This window comes from Sciurus carolinensis, chromosome 3 (genome assembly GCF_902686445.1).
Source record: "Sciurus carolinensis chromosome 3, mSciCar1.2, whole genome shotgun sequence".
NCBI classification, from domain to species: Eukaryota; Metazoa; Chordata; class Mammalia; order Rodentia; family Sciuridae; genus Sciurus; species Sciurus carolinensis.
The window spans coordinates 53107268-53120146 of record NC_062215.1 but is presented as its reverse complement, the minus strand read 5'-3'; the positions used below and the strand labels follow the sequence as shown (position 1 = coordinate 53120146).

At 41.2% G+C, this 12879-nt stretch overlaps 1 pseudogene; it reads left to right on the top strand.

Annotated features, from left to right (window-relative positions):
* Positions 1-976: 976 nt before the first annotated feature.
* Positions 977-7116, top strand: LOC124979348 (olfactory receptor 1L4-like; annotated as a pseudogene).
* The last annotated feature ends 5763 nt before the right edge of the window (positions 7117-12879 follow it).

The window sequence follows — 12879 nt, the reverse complement described above, 5'->3', positions numbered from 1 at the left end:
ATGAGCTGGGGGTTATTAATAATCCCTTTACACAGACAAGAAAATTAAAACTCATAAAGGTAAAAAGTTCCCTGAGGTTACAAGGTTAGTGAGCAGCAGAGCCTCATTCTGGTTCAAAAGTCTGTATTCATAATTCCTATGGTATTTTATCCCCCTCCTTCTCCTTTTTGCCACTCAACTCAGAACCTTGCTTAAAAAAAAAAAAAAGGAAAGGAAAGGGAAAAAAAGAAAACATTGACAAAGCAAAGAGTGAATGAAAAAGGACCTGGAAATTAGGTCCTGTGAGAAAGGATCTAAAGCTCCAGTGATCTTCAGGTTGAAGAAAACATCTGTAGACCTAGAAACAGATTCATTTGATTCCTACATCAAAACAAACAAATGAAAAACCCAAAACGCACAGAGAAAGTAGAGTTGGCATGTGTTGTCCCTAGAGGCCAAAATCGGTGCCTTTTATTGCAGAAAAGCAGGGTCTTAGTTGACATTAAGAAAAATAACTAAATAACTGTAGTCCTCCAGTACTGGACTGAACAATCTCAAGAAACCATAGAAAAAAGCCAGTGGATTATATATGGTGGAAAGGGAACCAGATTCTGTGCTACTCCTTGTACATACATTACCTCACTTAATCTTGACACCAGCCATGTAAAGCAGGAATCAATATCCTCACTTTATAGATGAGAGGACTGGGATTAAATGAAGGTGGATCCATGTTCACACAGCAGTCGGGATGAAAGACCACGTGGCTGTGACTTCACAGACAATGCTCTTTCTGCTGCATCATGCAGCTGCCTAAGGAGATGTTGGGAAGTGAAGGTCAAGGGCTCTGTAAAGGAGGATAGTGCACTTGAAAAAAAAATGGATGGATTTGAGGGGTGCAGAGGTCCAGCTCTTCCATGCCCCTCTTCTATGATAGGCTAAGGAGTGGGGTTTGCAGGAACTAAGGAGGTGATTTCTCTGGGACAGCTAATGGCTGACAATGACAGAGAAGCAGAAAAATGAAAGCAGGATACATCTGGGGCTTGTCCTGGAAGTTGACAAGTCAGGTATGGCTATTGGACTTTTCCCATAATTCTCTCTTCTTCACCATCCTCTGATTTCTATTTTTCACTTATTGCTCTTCAATAAAGGCTTCATTTAACAGATTTTTTGGGATAAATTTTGTATACAGTTCACTGGACAAGGCAGGGAGATGCAGCTTCTTTCTGTGAGGAGGTTTTTGGTAGGAGCTGACTTGGTCCATTCTCTGAGATCTCATCAAAGCCTGACCAGTGTTCCTGGCAAAGGATGGACAGATTCGTTTAGTAGCAGAACAACTGTAGAGACTTTGGAGCAACAGGAGAAGAGTGTGGTGTTTTAAGGAAGAGACTGAATGGGAGACAAATTAAGTGCATTATTTCTGAAATCATTAAGGTCATGGCTAACTGAGAAATGTAACAGTTTTTTGTACAACCGATTTTATGTACTGTGGTAAGAGCAAGAATAAGCTTTGTCCGGGGTCTTGGTGTCATAATGGGGATGCTTTGCCTTCTTCCGTCCATGCCTCCTCTACCAACAACCCCACACAATCCCTTCCCACTGTCAAGAATACCCTCTCCTCCTACACCAGAGCATGTCTATTTGGTGAACTCCTATCTTTCTTCAAGGGCTGATTCAAGTCCCACAACTTTTTGAATTCTTTCCAAACTCCTCCAAGAAGAATAATTTATTTCCACATAGTTCGTAAAATTAGAAACATGAAGACCCTCTGCATGTTGCTCCAGATCAAACTGTTTGAGGATAGAGCTAAGCTTCTTTTATCTCCCTGTCTCCCCCAGTATCCTATACAGGGGTCAACAAATCAAGTCCCACAGGGCAATTCCAGTCCTCCACCTGTTTTGTAAGTAAAATTTTATTGCAGCATGGCCATGGGCACTCATTTACTTCTTCTGGGCCACTGCTTTTGCACTACGAAGGCAGAGTGGTGTGGCTGCAAGAGAAATGGTATGACCCTCAAACCTAAAATATTTACTATAGGATCCTTTACAGAGAAGGTTTAACGATTTGTGAATTAGTGCACAATGAGTGGTGAAAATGAGTGGCAAATGCAGTGAGGTGTTTTGTGAAGAGATTTAGACTGGTATATAGAAGGCCTGGGTCCTAACTCATTGACTAGATGATGATGATGATGATGATGGTGATGATGATGGTGATGATGATGGTGAATTTGATAGACTAATGATGAGGAGACAGATAAAAGTTAAAGACATTATGTGTCAGGCACTATGCTAACAATTTAAACTTTATTACTCACTTTATCCTCATAACCAAGTCAAAGGATAGAAACTAGTATTTTCCTCACTGAAAAAGAAGAAACTGAGATTCAGAGAGGACATACTACCTTAGTAGTAAAGTCAGGACTCAAAATCAGGTATGATTTGCAAGGAAACTGGAGACTTAACCATTACCTTAGAACACCCCTGGGAAAAGCAGTTTCTTCATAAGATTAGGACCATTCAATGAGCAATGTGGTTTTTCAAGCAGAAATCTGTATTATCAGAATTTTTGTAAATACTCTGTGTGTGGGATGCATATCAAAATTTACGCATGGAAACTCAACATGCAGGAAGTCCACCTGGACTTCCTCAGAACTTAGATTTGTTGCCTTCTTTCACTCCTCAGCATTCCTGCCTGGCCTAGTCCTCAAAGGCTCTGGTCAGCCTCACCTGGGTCCAGAGTTCCTCCTCCTTGGCCTGATGAATGACACAGTTGCTCACCCGGTGTTGTTCCTGCTCTTCTTCAGTGTCTATCTGCTCAATGCCCTGGGCAACCTGAGCATGGTGGTACTGGTGAGGTCTGATGGGGCTCTGAGCTCCCCTATGTATTACTTCTTGTGTCACCTGAGCCTCGTGGATGCCTGCTTTACCATGATCACAGGTCCCAGGACCGCTGGCCAGCCTGCTCCACCCTGGCCAGGTCATATCCTTCCAAGCATGCTTTGCCCAGACGTACTTCTTTGTGGCTCTGGGCATCAGGAGAGCTACCTCCTGGCTGCCATGTCCTACGACTGCACGATGGCAGTCAGCCGGCCACTGCACTACACCGCGGTCATGACACCCCGGCGCAGTGTGGCGCTGGTGGGTGCGTCCTGGGCGGTGACCCACCTGCACTCGCGGCTCCGCACACTGCTCATCTCCACGCTCTCCTACCCTCACTTCGCCCCCATGCGCCACTTCTTTTATGACATGACGGTGATGCTGAGCTTGGCGACCTCAGACACGTCCGCTGCAGAGACTGCCATCTTCTCCGAGGGCCTGGCGGTGGTGCTGACCCCGCTGCTTCTCGTGTCCCTCTCCTACGCGCACATCCTCCTAGCGGTGCTCAGAGTGCGGTCTGCAGGAGGCCGGCGCCGCGCCTTCTCCACTTGCAGGGCCCACCTGGTGGTGGTGTCCCTTTTCTTTGGTTCTGTCCTCTCAGTATATTTCCGACCATCATCCGCCTACTCAACGCGCTATGACCGCCTGGCCAGCGTGGTGTATGCGGTGGTCACACCGACCTTGAACCCCTTCATCTACAGCCTTCCAAACAAAGCGGTCAAAGGCGCTATAACACAGGGGCTCAGATGCCGAGCTGCACCCCAAGAGGTAAGGACAGGTCTGGGTTCACTAGCATTTTAGTAATAATAACAATTACCAAAACCTTTTTTTTTTTTTTTAGTTTGTCAAAGCAGTATCAATTTTGATTCTATGGCATCTAACTTTTTGTTAAAAAATTAGACAAAGCAAAATGACATGTTGAGTGTATGGTGGATACACAGCAGTTAGATGCAGTCAGTGTTGTCTGCATGCTTGAACTAGAATCTACTTTAAAAAAGTGGGGGGAACAAATGAGGATAAGACAAGGAAGTTTTACCTGTTTGTAGGAAAAGGGAAAGAAGAGTGTGACTCATGGCAAAGGGGGGATGGAGAGGAGCCTGGAGAAGCAGGGGAGGTCTGAGGAGGAGTTTTTCCACATTTTTTACTGGTGCATTAGAGCTGTGCATAATGATGGGATTTGTTGTTACACAGTCATACAAGCACAGGATATAACAGCATAATTTGGCCACTGTCACTCCCCAGCACTTCTCCCCTCCCTACTCACCTTCCCAGCCCTAGTCTCTTTCCTTTATTGATCTCACTTTGATTTTCATGAGATTCCCACCCCATCCTCCTTTCTCTTGATTTTTCCTAACTTCCACAAATGAGAGAAAACATATGACCCTTGACCTGAGTTTGGCTTATTTCACTTAACGTGATGGTCTCTAGTTACATTTATTTTCCTGCAAATAACATAATTTCATTTTTCTTTATGACTGGATAAAATGCCATTGTTATATAGACCACATTTTCTTTACCCTTTTATCTGTTGATGGTCATCTAGGCTGGTTCCATAGTATTGTGAATTTTCTCTGTGAAGGGTTTTAAGGAGGTATGGTTGAATGTGCTATAATGTCATCTACAACCCTGCAGACCCCTCCGAAGGAAAATTCAGTAAAGATCTAGTTATTTTTAAAATTTTTTAAATTTTTAAAATTTTACCTCCATGTACCATACCAACAATTTTCACTGTGAAAATTCAAAATAATAAAGATAAAGATAAAATTCTCCTTTACCTGCCCAAATCAACATCCACTGCCATCCCAGTTGTCCCTTCAAGCTCTCTCTCCCTCTGTCTTATTTTGAAACATAAATAGCATCCTCCACTACATACTCTTTTGAATTTTTTTTTGCATAAAACAAGACATCTAAGAGATCATGTTCCTACAAATAGAAAGCATTCATTTTAATTTCAGGTACAGAATTCTAGATCCTATAGATCTTCTATGGATTATTTAATAATATCCTTATTGATAAGTATTTTAATAAATATTTTAAAATATTTCCCAATTTTTCAGTATTATAAAAATGTAATGGATTTTCTTGCAAAAAGAAAAAAGTCAACATTTAGTGGGGAACTGATTGTGACAAGCACAGTCCTCAGTATTTGGTGAATATGTTTTAATTCACAGAAGTTTCCATGAGGAAGAAACACTTTTTTTCCAATAGTACAAGTGTGAAAACAGGCTAAGAGAAACCAAGTAACTGTCCCAAAGTAGTAAGTCTAAGTCATTCATCTCCTTCAATGATTTCTAGTCTACTTGATTTTTTTCATCATATTGAGAAACTTTTCATAATCTATAAATTCTTGGAGTATAATTATGGTCACCCTTTTTCTTTTTCTTTTAATTTGATTTTATTCATTTTAATTGTTCCTGTTTCTTTTTTTCCTTTTAAAAAGTTTTGATCAGCATGTATTAAATTTACATATTCATGGAGTTTAGTGTGACGTTTCAATGCACACATACAGTACGCACCTACCAAGTCCATCCCTCTTCCCATCTTAATTATTAAACTCCCTCATTTTGCACTTGGCTTCTTTTCTATCCTTAGTTTTCTGTATTTATATGCCTCTTCTCTGTTTTGCCTTGGTTTGCCTGGAAGGTTAATCTTTCCAAAGAACATTTAGCTTAACTGATGCTAATTCTATTGTTTCCTGGTTTTCAGCACCTTTGATTTTTTTGAGTTTTCACAGTTAGGAATTCCTTCCTCTTATTTTTTTCATGTTGTGGTAATTTTTCTAGATTCTTGAGGTTTTATGTATCATCTTGATTTTAGGAGAGGGGTGTCTTTACTGATGCCCACTGGTTTTGGAACCTCACATCTTTTAGCATCAACAATCCAGGGCTGTTCTTTTGGGGATGGAGCTGAAGGCCTTCTTGGGTTCCACTGGTCCTGCTGATCCTTCTGGACTAGTAGTTGTATTTCCTATATAACTACTTGGTTTGGAGTGCCTCTAAGATGTGGATGGCATAAATCCTAAACCAACATGAGGGCATCTGTCCTAGTTCTCAGGAGGAAGTATTTCCTTCCCCTTCATTCCTCAGGCAAAGAAATCAGCTTCCTTCTTATCTCTTGCTGCTAGGTAGGAAGTTTTAGGAGAATGTTCTCATTGAATTTGCAGTCTTCCAAATTTGAACTCTATATGTGCTTCCAATTCCAATCTTATGCATCTCATATGTTCATGTCCTCTGCCTGTAAAACTCAGGCTGCCAGGGTCTTGTAAGTGGCAGGCATGCCCAAGGCTACAGTCTTGACTTCTGAGCCCATCCATACCTCAACCAGGTCCCTCCTTCCTGGATCCTGGAGATGTCCAGTCCTTTTGGCCAGCCCAGAGTTGCAGTTTCATATGTTTAATTACTAGAAGCAGAGGGGTTTTCAGGGTTGCTACTTCACAATTTTGCTAGAACCTGAAACACTTGCTGGAACTTCCACAGCAGTCTCCATGACTGCGTTGGTGGACTGCAGGTTGTTTTGTATGTGTGTAGCAACTTCATCATTGACAAAGTCAATTCTCACTCTGTAAAAACTGTGTTAGCTTACTGGGTACTTGTAATCCCAGCAACTCAGGAGGCTGAAGCAGGAGGATGCAAGTACTAGGCCAGCCTCAGCAACTTACTGTCTCAAAATATAATAAAAAGGGCTGCGGGTATAGCTCAGGGGTAGAGTCCCCTGGACTCAATCCTCAGTACCAAAAATAAATAAGTAAATAAATAAATATTTAAAAGAAAAATCGTGCACCAATGAGACACACTACTGTGGAAGAACTATCATGTGATTGAATCACTGTCATTCCCATTTTATTAACAAGCAAGCAGAGGCCCAGAGAAAAGAGGACTATTGCCCAAGGATACATAGCTAAGAAGTGGTGCCATGGGACTCAGAGCCCTCCTCTCTGTCCTCATCCCCAACACCCAGTGGGGGGATGGTTACTGCCAGGCTGTCAGGTTATACATCAATGTGCTGAGCACCAGCATTACAGAGTGTCCACAAGTGAACAGTAGGAAGGATGGACTCTGGAACTCTGTGGTTCCTTGTGGCCACTGGCTTGCATCCCCATTTTTCCCAGGAGCCTGAGGAGTCCTCCCCCTTCATACCCGAGCTGGCCAAGATCAAGGTTGACACATGTGGGTGGGCTTCAGGGGAAGTTCCCGTGCACAGGAGAAAACCTGCAAAGCTGCACAGGCCTCAGCAAGAAACTACTAATGAACAGAGCCTGGGATGAAGCCCAAGTTGGAACAGCAGTGCCACTCGATTCTGTCACTGTGTGTGAATACTGCCAGCAGTTGACAGGAGAGGTATGCAGGCATTTGAGGGCTTTGCAAATGGGAAGTCACTAACAGGACTATTACTTGTCCAAAGGTGGACACCAATATGGGCCACCAAACTGGGAGAGGGCCAAGCTTACTCCACACACAGGTTCCAGCCAGCATGATGGTAAGATGCAGTGTCTATCTGGCAGAATAAGGGTGACTGTGGCACCTGTCTTTATGACACCCCCTTTGAGGAGCCCTTTTCCAGGCCGCTGCCAATTTCTGCACCTAATGCAGCTGCCAAGTGATGTAGTCAGGGTCTCTGAGCTGGGTGCCGCATCCACAGCCCTGTTGCCTCCTCCCAGCAAGGCTTCCTTTTATAACTAAAATTAAGTTTTATCCACCTTCCACAAGAAACCATATATGTAGCTGGCTTCCACAGACACCCCTCTCAGGACACAGGGAAATCTCTTGTGGCTCCCCACACTTCCCTTTGCCTTGCCTCTGCCCAACATCACTCCCCTGATCTGCTGGGAGCCTCAGTCTCCCTCACCTGACCCCAGCTTCTGGCCATAGGCCCTCCTGGACCTTCTCAGTCCTCCTGTACTTTGGCTGGGGAGCCTGCAGAATCACGGCTCTGAGGGCCAGAAGGCACTGGTTGGGCACTGTGTAGACCCTGGTGCTAGGGCATGGGCAGGGGGATTACTTGTGAAAGCTGCCCACTTCTTATCTACCAAGGGTCTCTTCATAGTTTCCAAAAAATCCCAGGTGTTCTAGAAAGCTGTTGGAGATGGCTATGATAGGCCATCAGCCAGCACTTTCATTGGGTCAACTTCATAAATAGCTCTAAAATCTAACTTCCTCCTCCTTCAACTGTCAGAACCTGTGGCACATAATACCAGCTCTTCTGTGTATCAGCTGACAGCATGGTCACCCCAGTCTCCAGTAGGATGCCTCCCAGAGGTTACTTCTTTGTCCACCAGAATGGAGTGTTCCCTAAAGTGCAGGGCACTAGATAACTGCCCTGATGCATCTACTTTGGAGATCCTGCTTCTGGAAAATGTACATATTTGGAGGGAAAAAGTTTGCCTTGATCTCAAAAGAGATTTTGGACTTGGACTTTTGGGCAGTGCTGGGACTGTTTAGACCATGGGAACTCTTGGAAATGGACTGAATATGTTTTGCATTGTGAAGTCGGCATGAACTTTTAGGGACCAGGGAAGAATGTTGTAGCTTAGATATGAGATGTCCTCCAGAAGCATAAGTATAATACAATGCAAGAATTTTCAGAGATTAAATGACCAGATGGTGAGGGTTGTGACCCAATCAGTGGATCAGTTCACTCATATGGATTAATTGGGCTGTAACTGTAGGCAGGTAGGATTTCCTGGATAAGGTAGATTACTGGGGACATTTGGGGTTTATATTTTGTCTCTGGTGAAGGGAGCTCTCTCTGCTTCTGATTGCCATGTCAGAGCTGCTTGCCTTTGCCACGCCCTTCCACCATGATGTTCTGCTTCACTGTGGGCCAAGAGCAATGGTCAGAGAATTAACCTCTGCAACCATGAACCAAAATAAACTTTTCTTTTTATAAGGTGTTCCTGTCAGATCTTTTAATGACAGTGATGCAAAAGCTACTAAAATATAAGGTATTATCTTTATTTTTCAAATGAAATAATGGTAGTGTTGGTGCATTTCTTCGGGGCAGGAGGATACCAGGGATTGAACTTGGGCACTTGGCCACTGAGTCACATACCCAGCCCTATTTTATATTTTATTTAGAGACAGAGTCTCACTGAGTTGCTTAGCGCCTCACGTTTTTTACTGAAATGGCTTTGAACTTGGGATTCTCTTGTCTCATCCTTCCTAGACTCTGGGATTACAGGCATGTGACACTGCCCGTGACATGTTTGTGCATTTTAAAAAGTTATTATCTTGGTGCATGATTTTCTTAATATGTTTTTGGATACTGTTTGCCAATATTTTGTTAAGGATCTTTGCATCTATATTCATCAAGGATATTGGTCTAAAATTTTCTTTCCTTGATGTGTCTTTCCTGATTTGGGTATGAGGTTGATATTAGCTTCATAGAATGAGTTCAATAGTGTACCCTCTTTTCTAGTTCCTGGAATACTTTGAGAAGTATTGGAATGAGTTCTTCTTTGAAGGTCTTGTAAAACTCAGCTGAGAATCTGTCTGGTCCTGGGCTTTTCTTGGATGGTGGGATTTTAATGGCTTCTTCTATTTCATTGCTTGATATTGATCTGTTTAAATCGTGTATGTCCTCCTGGTTCAGTTTGGGAGGAGCATATGTCTCTAGAAATTTATCAATGTCTTCGGTAGTTTCTATTTTGTTGGAATATAGATTTTCAAAGTAACTTCTCATTATGTTATGTATCTCAGTGGTGTCTGTCATGATATTTCCTTTTTCATCACGAATTTTAGTAATTTGAGTTTTCTCTCTCCTTCTTTTGTTAGTGTGGCTAAGGGTTTGTCTATTTTGTTTACTTTTTCAAAGAACCAACTTTTTATTTTGTCAATTTTTTGAATTGTTTCTTTTGTCTCAATTTAATTGATTTCAGCTCTGATTTTAATTATTTCCTGTCCTCCACTACTTTTGCTGCTATTCTGTTCTTCCTTTTCTAGATCTTTGACCAGTAATGTTAGGTCATTTAGTTGTTGACTTTTCATTCTTTTCTGGAATATGCTCCATGCAATGAATTTTCTTCTTAATACCGCTTTCATAGTGTCCCAGAGATTTTGATATGTTGTATTGTCATTCTCATTGACCTCTAAGAATTTTTTTATCTCCTCCCTCATGTTTTCTGTTATCCATGTTTAATTCAATAGCATATTATTTAGTCTCTAGGTGTTGGAGTAATTTCTGTTTTTTATTTTGTCATTGATTTCAACTCTCAGTCCATTATGATCTAATGGAACACAAGGTAGTATCTCTATTTTTTGAATTTCCTAAGGACTGCTCTGTGGCATAACTTATGCTCTATTTTCGAGAAGGTTCCATGTGCTGCTGAGAAGAAAGTGAATCCGCTCGTTGATGGATGGAATATTCTATATATGTCTATTAAGTCTAGGTTATTGATTGTGTTATTGAGTTCTATGGTTTCTTTGGTTGGATTTTGTTTGGAAGATCGATCTAGTGGTGAGAGTGGTGCATTAGAGTCACCCAGAATTATTGTGTTATGGTCTATTTGATTCCTGAAATTGAGAAGGATTTGTTTGATGTATAAGGATGCACCATTGTTTGGGGCATAAATATTTACTATCGTTATCTTCCTGATTTCTGTTTCCCTTAAGCAGTATGTAATGTCCTTCTTTATCCCTTCTGACTAACTTTGGCTTGAAGTCCACTTTATCTGATATAAGGATGGAAACCCCTGCTTTTTTACTGAGTCCATGTGCATGGTAGGTTTTTTCCCATCCTTTCACCTTTAGTCTGTGGATGTCTTTTTCTATGAGATGAGACTCTTGCAGGCAGCATATTATTGGGTCTTCCTTTTTAATTCATTCTGCCAGTCTATGTCTTCGATTGATGAGTTTAGGCCATTAACGTTCAGGGTTATTATTGAGATATGATTTGTATTCCCAGTCATTTGGCTTATTTTTGGTTTTTAAGTTGGTTTGGTTTCTCTTTGAGTGATTTTTCTCTAAGGTAGTTCCTCCCTTTGCTGACTTACATTGTTGTTTTTTATTTTCTCCTCATGGAATGTTTTGTTGAGAACATTCTATGCACCACGATCAAGTGGGGTTCATCCCTGGAATGCAAGGATGGTTTAACATCCGTAAATCAATAAACGTAATCCATCATATCAATAGACTTAAGGATAAGAATCATATGGTTATTTCAATTGACACAGAAAAAGCATTCGACAAAATACAACACTCTTCATGCTCAAAACACTAGAAAAAATAGGGATAGTAGGAACATACCTGAACATTGTAAAGGCTATTTATGCTAAGCCCATGGCCAACATCATTCTTAATGGAGAAAAACTGAAACCATTCCCTTTAAAAACAGGAACAAGACAGGGATGTCCTCTTCCACCACTTCTATTCAACATTGTCCTCCTAACTCTAGCCAGAGCAATTAGGCAGACTAAAGAAATTAAAGGGATACGAATAGGAAAAGAGGAACTTAAGCTGTCACTATTTGCTGATGACATGATTCTATATTTAGAGGACTCAAAGAACTCCTCCAGAAAACTTCTAGATCTCATCAATGAATTCAGCAAAATAGCAGGCTATAAAATCAACACAAATAAATCTAAAGTTTTTTATATGCAAGCGACAAAACAGCTGAAATGGAAATGAGGAAAATGACTCCATTTGCAATAGCCTCAAAAAAAATACCATATTTGGGAATCAATCTAACCAAAGAGGTAAAAGATCTCTACAATGAAAACTTCAAAATGTTGAAGAAAGAAATTGAGGAAGACCTTAGAAGATGGAAAGATCTCCCATGTCTTGGATAGGCAGAATTACTATTGTCAAAATGGCCTTACTACCAAAAGGACTATACAAATTCAATGCAATTCCAGTTAAAATCCCAATGATGTACCTTACAGAAATAGAGCAAGCTGTCATGAAATTCATCTGGAAGAGTAAGAAACCCAGAATAGCTAAAGCAATCCCTAGCAGGAAGAATGAAACAGGGGGTATCCCAATACCAGAACTTCAACTATACTACAAGGCAATAGTAACAAAAACAGCATGGTATTGGCACCAGAATAGACAGGTAGATCAATGGTACAAAATAGAGGACATGGACACAAACCCAAATAAATACAATTTTCTCATACTAGAAAAAGGTGCCAAAAACATGCAATGGAGAAAAGATAGCCTCTTCAATAAATGGTGCTGGGAAAACTGGAAATCCATATGCAACAGAATGAAACTAAACCCCTATCTCTCATCCTGCACAAAAGTCAACTCAAAATGGATCAAGGACCTTGAAATCAGGCCAGAGAACCTGCATCTTATGGAAGAAAAAGTAGGTCCAAATCTTCACCTTGTTGGCTTAGGATGAAACTTCCTTAACAGGACTCCCATAGCACAAGAAATAAAAGCAAGAATCAATAACTGGGACTGATTCAAACTAAATAGCTTTCTCTCAGCAAAGGAAACTCTCAGCAATGTGAAGAGAGAGCCTACAGAGTGGGAGAATATCTTTGCGACTCATACTTCAGATAGAGCACTAATTTCCAGAATATATAAAGAACTCAAAAAACTCAACACCAAGAATACAAATAACCCAATCAACAAATGGGCTAAGGATATGAACAGACACTTCACAGAAGATCTACAAGCAATCAACAAACAAAATGTTCACCATCTTTAGTAATAAGAGAAATGCAAATGAAAACTACCTGAAGATTCCATCTCACCCCAATTAGAATGGCAATTATCAAGAATACAAGCAACAATAGGTGTTGGAGAGGATGTGGGGAAAAAGTTACACTCATACATTGCTGGTGGGGCTGCAAATCAGTGCAGCTACTCTGGAAAGCAGTGTGGAGATTCCTTAGAAAACTTGGAATGGACCCCATTTGACCCACCTATCCCACTCCTCGGCCTATACCCAAAGGACTTAAAATCAGCATACTACAGAGATACAGCCACATCAATGTTCATAGCTGTTCAATTCACAATAGTCAGATTGTAGAACCAACCTAGATGTCTTTCAACTGATGAATGGATAAAGAAACTGTGGTATATAT